Consider the following 14,888-nt stretch of genomic DNA (forward strand, 5'->3'; position numbering starts at 1 on the left):
AAAAATCTTAATAAGCCAAGGAGAACAAGGGGAGTGGAGCAGTCCAAGCCCTTCCTCGCCTGCACACCAAACCATCCAGGGCATGGGGTCAGACCCCTCTCCCTGCTACCCCCATGGGGGTTTGTGTCGGGCTGGCTGCCCCAGCTCCAGCCCCAGCCCAGGCCACAGTGGGTGCTGAAGGCTGTCAGCAGGGCTGGGAGCTGGCAACCCTCACACCCCACCCGGAACAACTCGGCTCCAGCATCAATCCCATTGCAGTGCTGCACCCAGGCTGGGCCACGAGATGTCCAGGAGCATCCCCTGCGAGGGCTCACCTGCAAACTGGGTGTAGGCTGTGTCTTGGAGGAAGGCGCCACAGCCAAAGTCGATGAGTTTCAGCTGCCCGCTGGCCAGGTCGAGCAGGATGTTCTGTGGTTTGATGTCCCGGTGCAGGACCCCGCAGCTGGTGCAGTGCTGCACGGCCTCCAGCACCTGGCGGAACAGCTCCCGCGCCTCCTCCTCCGGCAGGAACCCCCGCTCCGCCAGGACACCCGAGAGCTCCTGGCACCGCTCCGGACGCTCCAGCACCAGCAGGAAGATGTCAGGGAGCTCAAGCCATTCCAGGAGCTGAATGACACCGGCACAGCCACGGGACACCTTGGCCAGCAGAACGATCTCCAACGGGGCGCTCGTGCCGTCGGGCTGCGTGAGTAGCGTGGTGCCGTCAGAGGGGCCGAGGCCGTGCCGGGGCTCTGGGAGCCCTCAGCCAGCCCGGGATGCTCTGCACGCCCCGCTCAGCCCACGCCCGCTCTCCCCGCAGGGCTCACGGCGGCTCCCACCGTGCCGGGCCCCGGCTCCTCGCCGCCCGGCACGGCCCGGCTGCTGCCGGTGGCCCCGCTCACTGACCAGCTCGCCCCAGTGCCGGATGAGATCCCTCGGCACGCATTTGATGGCCACCTGCGAGCGAGGGAGAGCAGCGGGGTGAGCTCGCCGCCCGCCATGCCCAGACCCATCCTCCTCCTCCATCCCCTCCTCCTGCGCCCGCCGCCGGCCCCGCCACTCACCGGGGCGCCGTCCGAGAGCCGCGTGGCAGCGAAGACGCTGCCGAAGCCGCCGCGCCCCAGCAGCGACCCAAGCCGGTACCGCTCCTGCAGGGCCTCCTGCGCCTTCCCTGCGGGCGAGACGCGGCTGTCAGCGCTCGGCCCGGGGCCAGCCACGGCCCCCGAGCGCCCCTCACCCGCCGCGGGCCCGGCATCCCCACCCGCCCCGGGCCCCGGCGGCTTGGGGCCGGAGGCCGCGCTGCCGAGCGGCGGAGCTGGGGCCGGGGAAGCCGCAGCGGAGGCGGCGGGAGCGGCCGCGATGCCTGTGTCCTCCGCGGGGCCCGGGGGGAGCTGGGACCGGGGCCGGGGCCGGGGCCGGGACTGGACCCTGCGTCGGGGCCGGGGCCGGGGCCGGGCTCGGGCCAGACGGAGGCAAAGGGCGGCGATGCCGCCCCAACCCCAGGCACCGATGCCCGCCCAGCAGCGCCACCGCCAGTACAGCCGGAGCCGGGCGGAGGCGAGACCGCGGCGGGACGGCCGGGGCCGGGCACGGGGCAGCCCCGCCCGGGGCCGGGGGCGGGCCGGGGGCATGGCCCGGCCCTGCAGGGGACAGGGGGGCGGGGAGAGGAGAGGGACGCCGGGCAAGGGACTCTGAGAGAACGGTGCGGGACAACTGGAAAGGGAGAGAAAGAGAAAGAGAGAGAGAAAGAGAAAGCAAAGGAGAAAGACTATTAAAAAGTATTTGTTTTGCTGCTTCTGCCGCCACTGCCGCCGCCGCTGCTGCCGCCGCTGCCGCCGCTGCAACTGAAGCACCGGGGCCGTTCGTCCCCGTGTCCGTTCCCCTCTCGCCCCACGAGCCCCACGTTCCAGCCCCGCGCGCGCCGGGGACAGCCCCTCCTTCTGTCCAAACACGGGAACTTTGCAGCCTTGAGCCCGGATGCAGAGCCCTGACTCCTGCACACTGGCACAGCGATCCCCTCACTTGCTGCTGGGCATTGTCCTTGCTGAGGGTCAGACACTGCCGGGCCACCTTCCCTTGGGGTAGGATTCCTACCTGACCCAAGCACTGCACTTACACCTCCAGTGTTGCTTTCCAGAAAAAGTGGGGAAGGAAAACTGTGTGTGGCTCATGGTATTTTAGAGTGTCCAAAAGTCGCTAAGTCACCGATCTTAGAGGTGCTGTGCATCTGGAATTACTGGGATGGAGAAGTAGTGTAACATGGAAAAGGGGAGCATAGACATAAATAGAGGAAAACATCTTGGATTGTTTCTTTCATTTTCATTTCCCTTCTGGAAAGCTGTTTCAGTTTTCCAGGAATCTTCTCCTGTCTGCTCTTCCCAAGAATCTCTCATGGAGAACATGGTCAAGCTTCTTTCACAAGATTTGCCACCAGGAAATTATGCCACTGGTGAAATTTTCATTTTGACTGTTTGTGCTGGTTTAGGGCAAATTTTGGGAGGAAACCTCCAAAAGGGTCTGTCTAGAAAGCAAATTCAAGCAGCCCCTCCCCCTACTAGTTCAGGAAAAGACTTCCCTTGAGAAAAGTGAAAAAACCCCAGTTTATTTAACAAGTAAAGTATTCACTAGCATGAAAACTGAATAATATTAAATAAAACCTCCGACAGTGTTGAAGAGATGGCAAATTCAGGAAGTCCTTTTTGTGGGTTGTAGTTGGCTCACTCAGTCTCTTGTAAGTCCCTCTGGTGCTGAAATGGAGAGTCTCAGAGCTCGGTGGGCCACAGGTGTGAGCTGCTGCCGGTGTTTTTCTGGGTTTTCAGTGCAGAGCAGGTTTAAACAATTCCAAGAAAAAGGAAAGTCACAGTCCAAAGGAACTTCTCTTCCTAAGCTAGCTAAAACCAATTTGCTAGACCTGGGCTGTGAAGGCATCGGGAAATTTCCAAATCTGGGCACTGGTGGTCCCAGCAAACACCAGATCTGGATGGTGCTGGAGCCAGAACCTGCAGATTTACAAATTTTGTCTTTCTGTGCCAGCAAATCACTGGGCTTGGGCTGTGCCAGCACCAGGAAGTTTTCAGATCTGAGCGCTGGCGCTGCCAGCAAACACCAGATCTGGGTGGTGTCATTGTCAGTGACAGAAATCTGCCAGATTTGGGCTCTGCTGGCACTGAGAAATTTCCAAATCTGGGTTCTGGTTACATGAAACACAAGATGTGGGTGGTGCCAGACCCAGTAGCAGGAAGCTGCCACAGGTTTTGGATTTCTGTGCCAGCAAATTGCTGCACTTGGGCTGTGCCAGAATAGGGAAATTGCCCAGATCTGCCAGGAAACAGCCCATTTCAGGCTCCAGGCAGGACTGGGTCTGGATGCCTTCCTCTTTTCTTTCCTTCTTTCCTTCCATCTTTCTTGGGATCCTGCTGCTAACAAACTCCAGATTGGGCAGTGCCAGGTTTTAACTTTCTTTGCCAGCAAATTCTGCACATGGGTGGTGCCAGAAGAGGGAAATTGCCAGATGTGGGCACTGGCAGTGCCAGCGCACACCAGATATGGGTGGGGAATGTGCCAGCACCAGGAAATTGCCAAATGTGAACTTTCTGTGCCAGCAAATTGCTGGAATTATGTTGTGCAGGCATCTGAAAAGTTCTGGATCTGGGCACTGGTGGTGCCACCAAACACCAGATCTTGGCATTGCCAATGACAGTAGCAGGAAATTGCCAGATTGTGCCTTTCTTTACCAGAAAATTGCTGGACTTGGCTCTGCCAGAACAGGGAAATATCCAGATCTGAGCACTGGCAGTGGCAGCAAACACCAGGTCTGGGTGCCTGTATTGGCACCAGGAGACTGCCTGATTTTGGCTCTCTGTGCCAGCAAATTGCTGCACTTGGGCTGTGCTGGCCCTGGGAGATTTCCGGATCTGGGCACTTGCGCAGCAAACACCAGACCTGGGTGGTGTGTTGTAGTGTGGTTTTATACTTTGTAATACTTTGTAATAGTTTTGTTTTTGAATCCCTTCCCATTTTTCCCAAATGGTTCATCCCAGATGGTGTCCCCCTCCCTTTACCTGTGTAACCCCTTTCCCTTGCTGAGATATCCCCAAATCCCCACCCTGGCTCTCTCAGCATCCCATCCCCTCTATCTGGAAGCTTTGGTCCAGGATGTCGAGTGATCAGCCAGAGGCCAGGGGTCAGTCCCCCAAGCCTTGCCCCATACGCTGTCCTAAATGTCTGTCCCCCAGTACCCATCCCTTAAGGTCACTTATTGGTCAGTAAAATGTTATCTACTTTTGGTTTCCACCTGCCTTTAAATGTAACCTTGGCACATCTCCCGGGGCTCTCGGCAAGAGCCCCCTTAGGTGTAGGGGCTCCTTTGGGACTCCTAGAATAAAACCTTGGATTAGCCCCAGGTAGGAGTCGGCCCTTTATCTCCTGCCGATGTCTGTGGTGTCTCTTGCGCTGCAAAGGTGACCAGCCCAGGTGCCCTCAGTACCCTCGGGGCACAGAGAGCGTTTTCCCCCACTGTCGGCCGTGTCGGGGCTGCCCCCCGGTGTCTGCCGACTCGGGACTGGCCGGAGATCCTGAGAGGCTCCCAGAGAGACAGAGACAGTGCTGCTGGTGGCAGCACCAGGAAGCTGCCGGGTTTGGGCTTTCTTTGCCAGAAAATTGCTGCACTTGGGCTGTGGTGGCACAGGGAAATATCCAGATCTGGGCATGGGCAGTGCTATCAAACACCAAGTCTGGGTGGTGACAGTCTTGGCACCAGGAAATTGCTTCCTTTTGTCTCCTTTTTTTCCAAAAAATTGCTGCACTTGGGCTGTGTTGGAATAAGAAATGTCCAGGCTGGGGTACGGGCAGTGGCAGCAAACACCAGATCTTGGCATTGCCGGTGCTGGCAGCGGAAATTGCCAGATTTTGGCTTTCTTTACTAGAAAATTGCTGAACTTGGCTCTGCCAGAACAGGGAAATATCCAGATCTGGGCACTGGTGGTGGCAGCAAACACCAGATCTGGGCGGTGCCAGACCCAGTAATGTTGGAAATGAATTTGGAGAGAATTTTTAAGGTTTGATAGAAGGTTTCTATAGTATGTATTCAAGTGTCATGATCCGTCCTTATGAACTGGTTGTGTGATGGTTTGTGGGTTGATCTCTGAGTTCAAAAAACACCGACACGGTACAGGGGATTGCTGTGATAATCAAAACAAATGTACCGTTATTGAATAACCACAACAAAATGTGTTGGGGAGAAACTGGGGGAAAAGGGAAAAAATAAGGAAAAGGAGGGAGGAAGAGAAAGGAAGGTATAGAGCTACCAAATGTTTTCCTAGGCTGGGACTAGACCCAGAGCTAAGCAAACACATGCAGCCAGGTGACATTGTGTGTGACAGGGGAAATACGAATCATGGCTTACACCCTTTCTCCTCCAATTAAAATAACAAAAGGACAACACATTGCACAATTGGTACCACTATCACAAATGACATCGGGAATACAACCATTTACTGGGCAAACACGTGATGAAAAAGGTTTTGGCTCTACTGGTGTTACACTTTTAACTGTGGATTTACAAAATAGACCAAAGCAAAAAGTTGAAATTACTTATGGGCGTCAACGCATAACCCTTTATGGATTATTGGATACAGGAGCAGATACCAGCATTATTTCTCCAGAAGCATGGCCACAACATTGGCCTCTATTCCCATCAGCAAACATGCTCACAGGAGTAGGAGGATTTACATTGGCAAGCAGGTCACCTTCTTTGTCTGTGTGCATTGAGGATCAACAAATATCTGCTGTGTTTTCAATTGTGCAACTGCCTCCTACAGTCTCCTGTTTAATTGGAAGGGACATTTTAACACAATTGGGAGTGGTGTTAACTAATCAGCACCCTTTGGGGTAATTGCCATTGCTTGGACTTTCCCCATTCCACTCACCTGGAAGACGGATACACTGGTGATGGTTAAGCAATGGCCACTAAAAGGGGAAAGCCTTATGCATGCTCATGAATTGGTAGAGGAACAATATTCAAAGGGACATTTACAACTTTCCATGAGCCCTTGGAATACACCTATTTTTGTGATCAAAAAGAAATCAGGGAAATATCGTTTAATACATGATTTGCGGGCTGTAAATGACCAAATGGAACCTATGGGGGCCTTACAGCCTGGTCTTCCAAATCCAGCTATGATTCCAGAACACTGGCCACTCTTAATTATTGACCTAAAGGATTGTTTCTTCACCATTGGCCTGCATCCTAATGATATGAAGAGATTTGCTTTTACTTTACCAGCAATAAATCATGGAGAACCAGATAAAAGATTTGAATGGACATCTCTTCCGCAAAGTATGCGGAATTCTCCCACTTTATGGCCAGCAACTATAATATATCATTACATGGACGATATTTTGTTTGCACAGCAACAACCATTTTCCTCTTTGCAGATTGAGATTATTAAAAATACTCTTGCTGCATATTCACTTGTTATTGCTTCAGAGAAAATTCAAACTACAAAGCCCTGGAAATATTTGGGATGGACTTTGATGGATCAAATAGTGATACCTCAAAAATTGGAATTACAATTGGACATTAAGACTCTACATGATGCACAGAAGTTGCTGGGAGACTTACAGTGGCTGAAACCTATTGTGGGAATACCAAATCATTTGTTAGAAGCCCTACGGCCTTTGTTAAAGGGTGTTGACCCTACTACTCCTGTATACCTGACAAAGGAGCATCGTCTTGCCTTGCAGCAAATCAGTAACTGTGTACAACAGGGGTATGTGTCTCGTCGACAACTCGACCACCCTATTGACCTTACTGTCTGGAATAGCCCTTGCCACCTGCTTGGTGCTCTCTCTCAACAACAAAAGAAAACGGGGGAGATACAGGTGTTGGAATGGTTGTCTCCACCTTTACAGCATAAGAAAACAATATGTTCAAAAATTGAACAATTGGCTGCATTAATCAAAAAGGGGCGTCTTAGAATTCTTGAAGTGGATGGTAGAGAACCTGTTACCATTACCATTAGATTGCCTATGGAAAAAGAAACCTTGGACTGGTACCTGATTAATTTGAAGGATTTACAGGAAGCATTATTGACATTGTCTGCAAAAGTAGATACCAGCAAATTAGTGCCTAAAGTTTTGCAATGGATGACAGAATGGAACTGGATTACTCGACCCTTGAGAGAAGAACGCCCTATAGAAGGAGCTATTACAGCCTTTACAGATGCAGGAAAGAAATCAAGGCGTGCTGCTGTCACTTGGCTAGAAAAAGGACAATGGAAACATCAACTCCTCACAGCAGACCCTGCGGATAGTTTTCAAACTTTGGAATTGTTAGCAGTAGTATGGGCAGTATCCAACTTACAGGAGCCTTTAAATGTGGTTACAGACTCTATGTATGTTGCAGGAGTAGTCAAACGAATAGAGGAAGCAGCAATTAAGGAAGTGAATAATAAACGATTGTATGAGTTGTTGGTACAATTAAGGAAAGCTCTACGGGAAAGAAATGCAGCGTATTCGGTGATTCATGTTAGGAGCCATAAATGGTCTGAAGGTTTAGGAGAAGGAAATGAACGTGCAGATAAATTGGTTACCCTACCCATTGATAACTCTTGTCCTATTGATAAGCATACATTGGCCAGAGAAGCACATAGTAGATATCATCAAAATGCAAAAGGATTAGCAAAGCACTTTGAATTGAGTTTGTCAGAAGCTAAGGCTATTGTTAGAGCATGTCCAACATGTAGTTATCATAATGGTGGAATAGGTTTAGGCATTGGAGTTAATCCTCGGGGTTTAGAAATAAATGAGAAATGGCAAATGGATGTTACACATATAGCTAGATTTGGTAAAGTCAAGTGTGTGCACGTCACTATAGATACGTATAGTCATTACATATGGACTACGGCTCAGGCAGGAGAAAAGGCTATACATGTTATCAGACACCTGTTAAGTTGCTTCGCTGTCATGGGAGTTCCAAAAAGTATCAAAACGGATAATGCTCCAGGTTATGTGAGTGCTAGGGTTCAGAAATTTTTGAATCAGTGGTCGGTTAAGCATGTGACAGGTATTCCACACTCCCCTACTGGACAGGCAATAGTGGAAAGAGCAAACGGTACCCTTAAGTAATATATTGAAAAACATCAAGATTTGAGAGATCCACAAGCATGTTTGGCTAAGGTGTTGTATGTAATTAATAATTTATGTATTTTTGGGGAAGATGATACCCCTCCTGCAATTAAACATCATCCAAGGTCAGGTCAGGAAAATACTAAGGAAACAGAGGTCTGGGTTAAGTATAAGAACCCCAGTACAGGATTATGGGAAAAACCTGCAAAAGCATTATATTGGGGTCGGGGGTATCTTTGTGTTTCCTCACCTACAGGGCCTCTGTGGGTGCCTGCTAAGTTGACTAAACCTGCTTTTGATGCAGCCTTTGGTGGACCGCCTCACGGAGGAGGACAAGGAGCGACTGGGGAAGAAATTGCTTCTAGTCCTACAACCGCTACTGCTACAGCTGAAGGGATACTCGAAAGCGGTGGACAGAGCACTGACACACTACTGTCGGACAACCCAGGAGCTGATTGGTTTTATTGACTCATTATCAACTTTTCGTTTAACAAATCCATCAAAGGAACATTGCCTTGACTGTCACGATCCACACTGTGCTGCCTGGATAGCCCTACTTTGTGGGGGTTGTGATAGAACTTTTTGGTTAGAACAATCATTATTGTGGGATTTGTGGTGTCACACTTGTGAACACGAGCACCGGTGGGGTGAAAGTTGGCAAGATTAATTAAGAAGACAAACAGGGCAAAATGCGTATATAGCTCTAAGTCTTTATGAGTCTCCTGAACAGAAAATTCTTGCTTATTATCGATGGGAAGTACAATGTGTCATGAATAGAATTAAGGTTCAAAGTAAATCACGCATAGTCTCTGTAAGGTGTAGGAAAGTAGTACCTTTAACACAGCGCTCAATTGTAGGGCCCTTCAAGGGAAATCCTGAAAGGGCACTAGACTGTTGCATTGAAAAGTTGCAGAAATTGAGTTTGCAAGTGGCAGGACCAGTAAAAGTAGGAGCAGCAAGATTGAAGATAGATAAGAAAAGGAAGGCAAAAAAGGGAACGACCTCGTGTAAATAAAGCTATTGGTGATTGCTAATTAATTTTCTATGATTAGGACACTTTTAGAGTTGTGGGACCCTCGGGAGGATATAGTTGTTGAGGAAGATAACGAACAAGAACTACGATTGCAAAATAAAATACGTCTTGTGTTAAAGAAAGACCTTGAGCTATTAGCCTCATATAGTAAAAAAGCTAAAGAGGCTTTGCAATCACCACCATTGAATTGGTTGCATTGGATTGAAGAGACAGACTTTTATACTGGTCCTTACTTACATTTGCTTCCTTGTTATGTTTGCAAAAGGGATAATGATAAGTGCTATGCATGGGTAGCTTTGCATTGTGCAGATTGTAATCAGGTTTATTGGTATTCACAAAGGTCAATAGGATATTTATGGTGTATACCTTGTTTTGGAAAGTGGATTCAAAATTTTATCTGGGTTAGAGCTCTTGAACAAAGTACTGGCCTGCCAGGACGGACAGGATTACAGCTTTTTGAGAGTGCAGAACAAGCAATTATAGCATATCTTAGGTGGAAGTTGCAGGGAACACTTAGAATATTTGAAATTAATAAAGCCTCACGCATCATAGCAGCTCGTTGTAAAGCTGATTTGCCTTCAAACTTATCTCATGTTATACCTGTAATCAAAGATGCTGATTTAGAATTAGATCAGTGTATTCAAAAATTGATTCAGCCTTACAATAGACAATCTAGCAAACCAGGGAAAAGACAGCGTAGAAAGGAAAAACAAAGCAAGCAGAAGAAAAAATGAGGTTTGTTCTTATTATATTGCTCAATGCTGTAGTAAGTGAAGCAGTAGAAATAACACGTTTTAGTCAGCCAAGAGAAAATTTATGGGTGACGCTTCCTAACCAAATTAACCAATCATCGCTTTGTCTTAGTCTTGGAGGAGTCACTAACCCATTTCGAACATGCCTGGTGGGACTTCTGGTGTGGTCTCCTGGAGAATTTTGCAGTTTGATAAAAAATCAAACCTTATGTATGCCTAACATGTCAAACATCAAATTACCAGGGCAACAAGGATATACTGCAGGTCAGAGTGATGGCTATTGTCAATGTTTACTGATCCAATCACTCAACACCTCTTTGCATTCTCCTCCTGAGGAATTGGACCTTTTTGGCAGTACAAACGCCAGTTTGTCTAACACTACAGCTGGTGGATGGTTTAGCTTCAAATTTTCAAACCGACCAAAGGAAACATGGGCCACCCTAGATTCATTCCTGAATGTGAGTGGAATCTCTCCGCAGCATTACAGTAAATGTAACAGCACAAAAATCACGGCACCAATGAAATTACCCACAGGAATATTTCTAATTTGTGGAGACAGGGCGTGGAATGGTATACCAGCTAGACCACAGGGTGGACCCTGTTATTTGGGAAAATTGTCATTGTTTCATCCTAATGTGTCCTTGCTAATGCAGCTGAGTCAAAATTCAAACAGAAAGAGACGTAGCATACATGACTTAGACTGCAGCTCGATAGGAGATCCACAGTTTTTTTTGGGGCACATACAAACAAGTGGTTGTTTCAACTATCTTGCTGGGAGGATCTGCCAATAAGGCTATGAATTTAGCAAAGCAATTAGGGTGCTGGGCAAAGGATGAGCTGAACAAGTCATCACAAATCCTAGACATGCTAACCGCAGATGTGCAGAGTGTTAACCATGCTGTTTTGCAAAATAGAGCTGCCGTAGATTTTTTTGCTCCTAGCACAAGGACATGGATGTGAAGAGTTTGAAGGAATGTGTTGCATGAATCTGTCTGATCATTCGGTGTCCATTCACACTAAGATAAAAGAACTGCAACAGGGACTTCACAATCTCAAGGAAGAAGAAGGTTTAGGAATTGACGAATGGCTTAAAAGCTTAGGACTTGGGCCATGGCTGAGGAACCTTGTGATCTATGCTATAGGACTGCTGGGTGTAATTTTACTGGTTTTGCTTATTTTGCCTTGTATCTTTAATTGTATTCAAAACATGGTCAGCCGTACAATAGCAAAAACCTGGCAAACTAATCTCCTTGCTCAAGAAGAAAATGGGGGAAATGTGGAGAGATTTATTAATAGTTGGTTAGCTGAGAAAGGCCATGCTGACATAATGCCACTGGTTAAGCTAAGAGAGGGAAATCAGCAGTCAGCAAGCTGAAAGAAGATGTCAGCAATTAGCAATCAGTGACCTTGCTGCAACATGAGGAAAGGGAGTAGAGATTATTCCTGAATATCTCCTAAGAATATGTAGAAAGTATCAAAAGTAGAACCATAGGAAAGCAGAAGTAGGTGTAGCTGCTGATATGTAACTAACCAATCCTGAGCTCAACTTTTGCAATATGCATGAAGTTCATTATGAACTGTATTTAACCCACTGTACTGATCAATAAAAACGGGGCTTGTGATGATCAATTGATGTCCTGGTCTCCTTCCTTCGTCAGAGCAGGGGCTGCAGGACCAGAGCCTGTGGATGGCCTCCTGCCCAAGGTGTGGGCCGAATTTTTCAAATAACAATGTCATCTGCTGGACCAAAGGTGGCCCTGGCTGCACCAGAAGCTGGAGGGAATATGCCAACACCAGAGATGGCTGGGTAAGGAATTCATAGAGCAGCATCCTGCACGCCTTCTGTGCCTATGGGCAAGTTGCCAAAATCTTGGTGCCAGAACTGCAGCTTCTCCTCTGCAGCAGTCTGAATTGCTGCTAGCATAGTCCAGGGAAAAGAAGCAAAAAGGACCTTTGCATAATCTCCACAGATGTTTTATTCATCTGTGCAGGGAGATGTTCAGGTCCCAGCACCCACACACAGAGGGTCTCACTTTGTCTCCACAGGGGCCTGGGGCTGACCCTGATCTCGGGGCAGTACAAAGATAAGGGGGGCAATCAGGGAATAGGGAAGGTGTGGCTCAGGAACACAGGAACAGACACAGGAACAGGGGAAGGAGCCAATGGGGTCTTACAGCTTTTTGAGGGAAACTTCTTGTGTCTCCCTAGACCAGGGAATGCCCCACTAGGGTCTCCACAATTCCCCATGTTTTATATTATTAGGAAAGCTTCTCTGAGGGATCAACTGAATCAACACAAAATGACAAAAACAATCAAAAGCACTCATAAGACAATTGTTCAAAATGCAAACAATTCTGATTTCCCAATGTGCCAACAGATTTCTTGGAGTGTCTTGGATCTGGCAGGAGGGATGCAGGGTTTTCTTAGCACAGTTTATCAGGAAACTGAGTCACACCTACTGAACCTCTGGTCCACGGCCTCCTCACTGCCATCGTGCAGCAAGGAGGCCCAGAGGCTGCTGTGCTCTGGGCCTGTCAGGGATGAGCACAGCGGCTCTGTGGCCAGTGCCAGCTCCAGCTCCAGCAGCTCACAAGAGGAGACTCCTTCCAGAAGCTCTGCTGGCTCCAGTGTGGCAGACCAACAGAGCCCACTGGAAGCCCCCCTCCATTGCAGCCACCCCCAGCTGCGCCCATCATCACTGCAGAGCAGGAGCTGCCCCAGAGGAGCCGCGGCCGGAGCTCATGGCAGTGGCAGGTCCCTGTGCCCAGGGCAGAGCCACAGAACCTCTGCTCCTGCCTGGGACAGGGGCTGCTCACCCTGGTGTCCCACCGAGAGGAGGGATCCTGGGCCCCAGACTCTGCCCAGCCCTGCCAAAGGCCACCCCGCCAGCAGGGCCAGCAAGGTTCCTGCAGCCATTCAGTCAAATCAGAGGAAACAAATGTCTCTTCAGCTGACATAGTCTCTGCACACAGCTTTCTCCCCCTTCTCCTGGTGCCTTTCCCTGACTCCAGCAAGAGCTGCAGGAAATGCTGTGTGAGCCATGATGATGGGAGAGCTACTGATAAAAACAATGGTGTGATGCTTTCAGAGGAGTCATGAATGGAAGATTGACCAACCTTCTAGCCAGTGGTATGCCAAAAGTTTCTATTCTTTAAATAATTGACTGCAATGAATTAGTAAAAAGAAAGATATGGAAACAAATTAAATCTCCCACAGCTGCTGGCTTTCCTCAGGCTCCATGGTCTATGTATTTCTAGACTTACTTCATTTAGGCAGAATATTAACTGCCCTGACTTGCTGGACACTGACCACAAGGTCTCATCTGTGGTGGGCAGTCACTAAAATTAGCTCAGCAGAGGCATCTTCAGCTGTCCTAGTGTAGCAGAAATACATATTCTCTGCTTCATGGCTGTGTGGCAGCAGCTGCTGGTGTGGGTTTGTCAGCGTTGCTTCATGGATTACTCCTGGGAAGGAATTGTGTGCACAGGCACAGTATGATGACTTCGATCTCCTCTAATTACTCCAATCGGATGATGGCTAGAACTTTTAGGCAAAAAGCATCATGACAGAATAATTTACAATATTCCCCAAACTACTCCTGTGGTTTTGATTTTCTTACTGATTAGGTTCAGTGTGTGGCCTCAAGAAATCAGTCCAGAAAGAACAGGCAAACCTCAGCTTGCAAGTTAGAGTTCAAGTTTTTAATCTGCCGTTTTTGCAGCATCTGCAAACTGCTTTTACACATATTTGCAAAAACATCTCTTAGTTCTTGCTATGCCTATCCAGAACCTGACTCTGTCCTGGTTTTATTTTGATTTGAGATCCAAACATGATTATTTTCTGGACAGGAAAGTAAGAACCAGCTGCAAATACAGACTACAAGTGTGAATCTGTACTGCAGGAATTGAGCTGTAGCTTGGAATTAAAGGCAAGAAATGATGCCATGGTAAATGGGAACGTTTAGTGCTGGCATAGGAGCCTTCTGCAATGCTCCACCAACCCATGGTTCACATTGCTACAAACTCTCTTTCTGATGTTACAAAGAGTGTTGAAGAGCTGACTGTAAGTAAACAAAATAGCCAGAATGTTAATTTTTGTTAATATGGCAAACAATGACTATCTAATCATTCGGAGCTCGTAGAAGTGAGTATTCAGATTTTCACTTAGTATGTGCAGGCAGTTTTAATTTGAAATCAGCAAGTTTATCCAAATCAAGTTATCCATAGGAATTAATTTGTTCTATGATCTACCTAAAAATGCCTCATTATCTGATAAGTTTAGTAGAAATTTGCAAAGTCAACAGTCCACAGATTTTCATTTCTTGTTTAGTGGCTATTCTGCAGGAAAGCTTTTACAGACGAATCAGTTTGGATGCAATTAAAATGCCAGTACATTTCATCTAGCCATTTTTGTATTAGAACAAAACCATATGACTGCACAGACTTTTAAAAAATATTTTAAAATAAATTTTCAAATCAACGGTCTGAGTAGGACTCAGAATATAAACTCTACCAAACTTCAACTCCATTGGAAGTTTCCCTTGTCACCCTGTGAATCAACTCTACATTCAGAAGATTAAAAGTCCCCATTATGGTGGATTTGGTATGGTTAGGAATTGGGGAAGGGCCTTCTTCCTTCTCAGCTCCATGCTGCAGTGCCTTTGGGATGTGGCCTGCTGGCCGTTGTTTGTGCAGCCCTGGTGTTTCTCCATGAGGCAGAAAGTGCAATTGCATTTCCAGCCCAAAGCCCGTGAGGAGTGGGGTGTGCAGAGCTGTGCCAGACCCAGGCCAGCAGCTGTGCCCCCAGAGGGTTTTGGTTCCTGCCCAGGGCAGCTGGTGCATCTCTGCCGTGAGTGCCTCCCCTTCCAGGTGCCCATGGACAGCTGGTGCAGGGTTCTGCAAGGGGCACGGAACAGGGTGGGGATGTCTGCTGGCAACAGAGTACAGCGGAGAGCAAACAGTCCAGGATGGTCCTGGAGTGTGTGACAGAGAACTCCT

At 48.2% G+C, this 14,888-nt stretch overlaps 1 pseudogene; it reads right to left on the reverse strand.

Moving 5' to 3' along the window:
• The window catches only part of LOC141726541 (serine/threonine-protein kinase pim-1-like), a 38,325-nt pseudogene that overhangs the window by 8,253 nt on the left and 15,184 nt on the right, over positions 1 to 14,888 (reverse strand).

The sequence above is a fragment of the Zonotrichia albicollis genome, chromosome 36 (genome assembly GCF_047830755.1).
Source record: "Zonotrichia albicollis isolate bZonAlb1 chromosome 36, bZonAlb1.hap1, whole genome shotgun sequence".
NCBI classification, from domain to species: domain Eukaryota; kingdom Metazoa; phylum Chordata; class Aves; order Passeriformes; family Passerellidae; genus Zonotrichia; species Zonotrichia albicollis.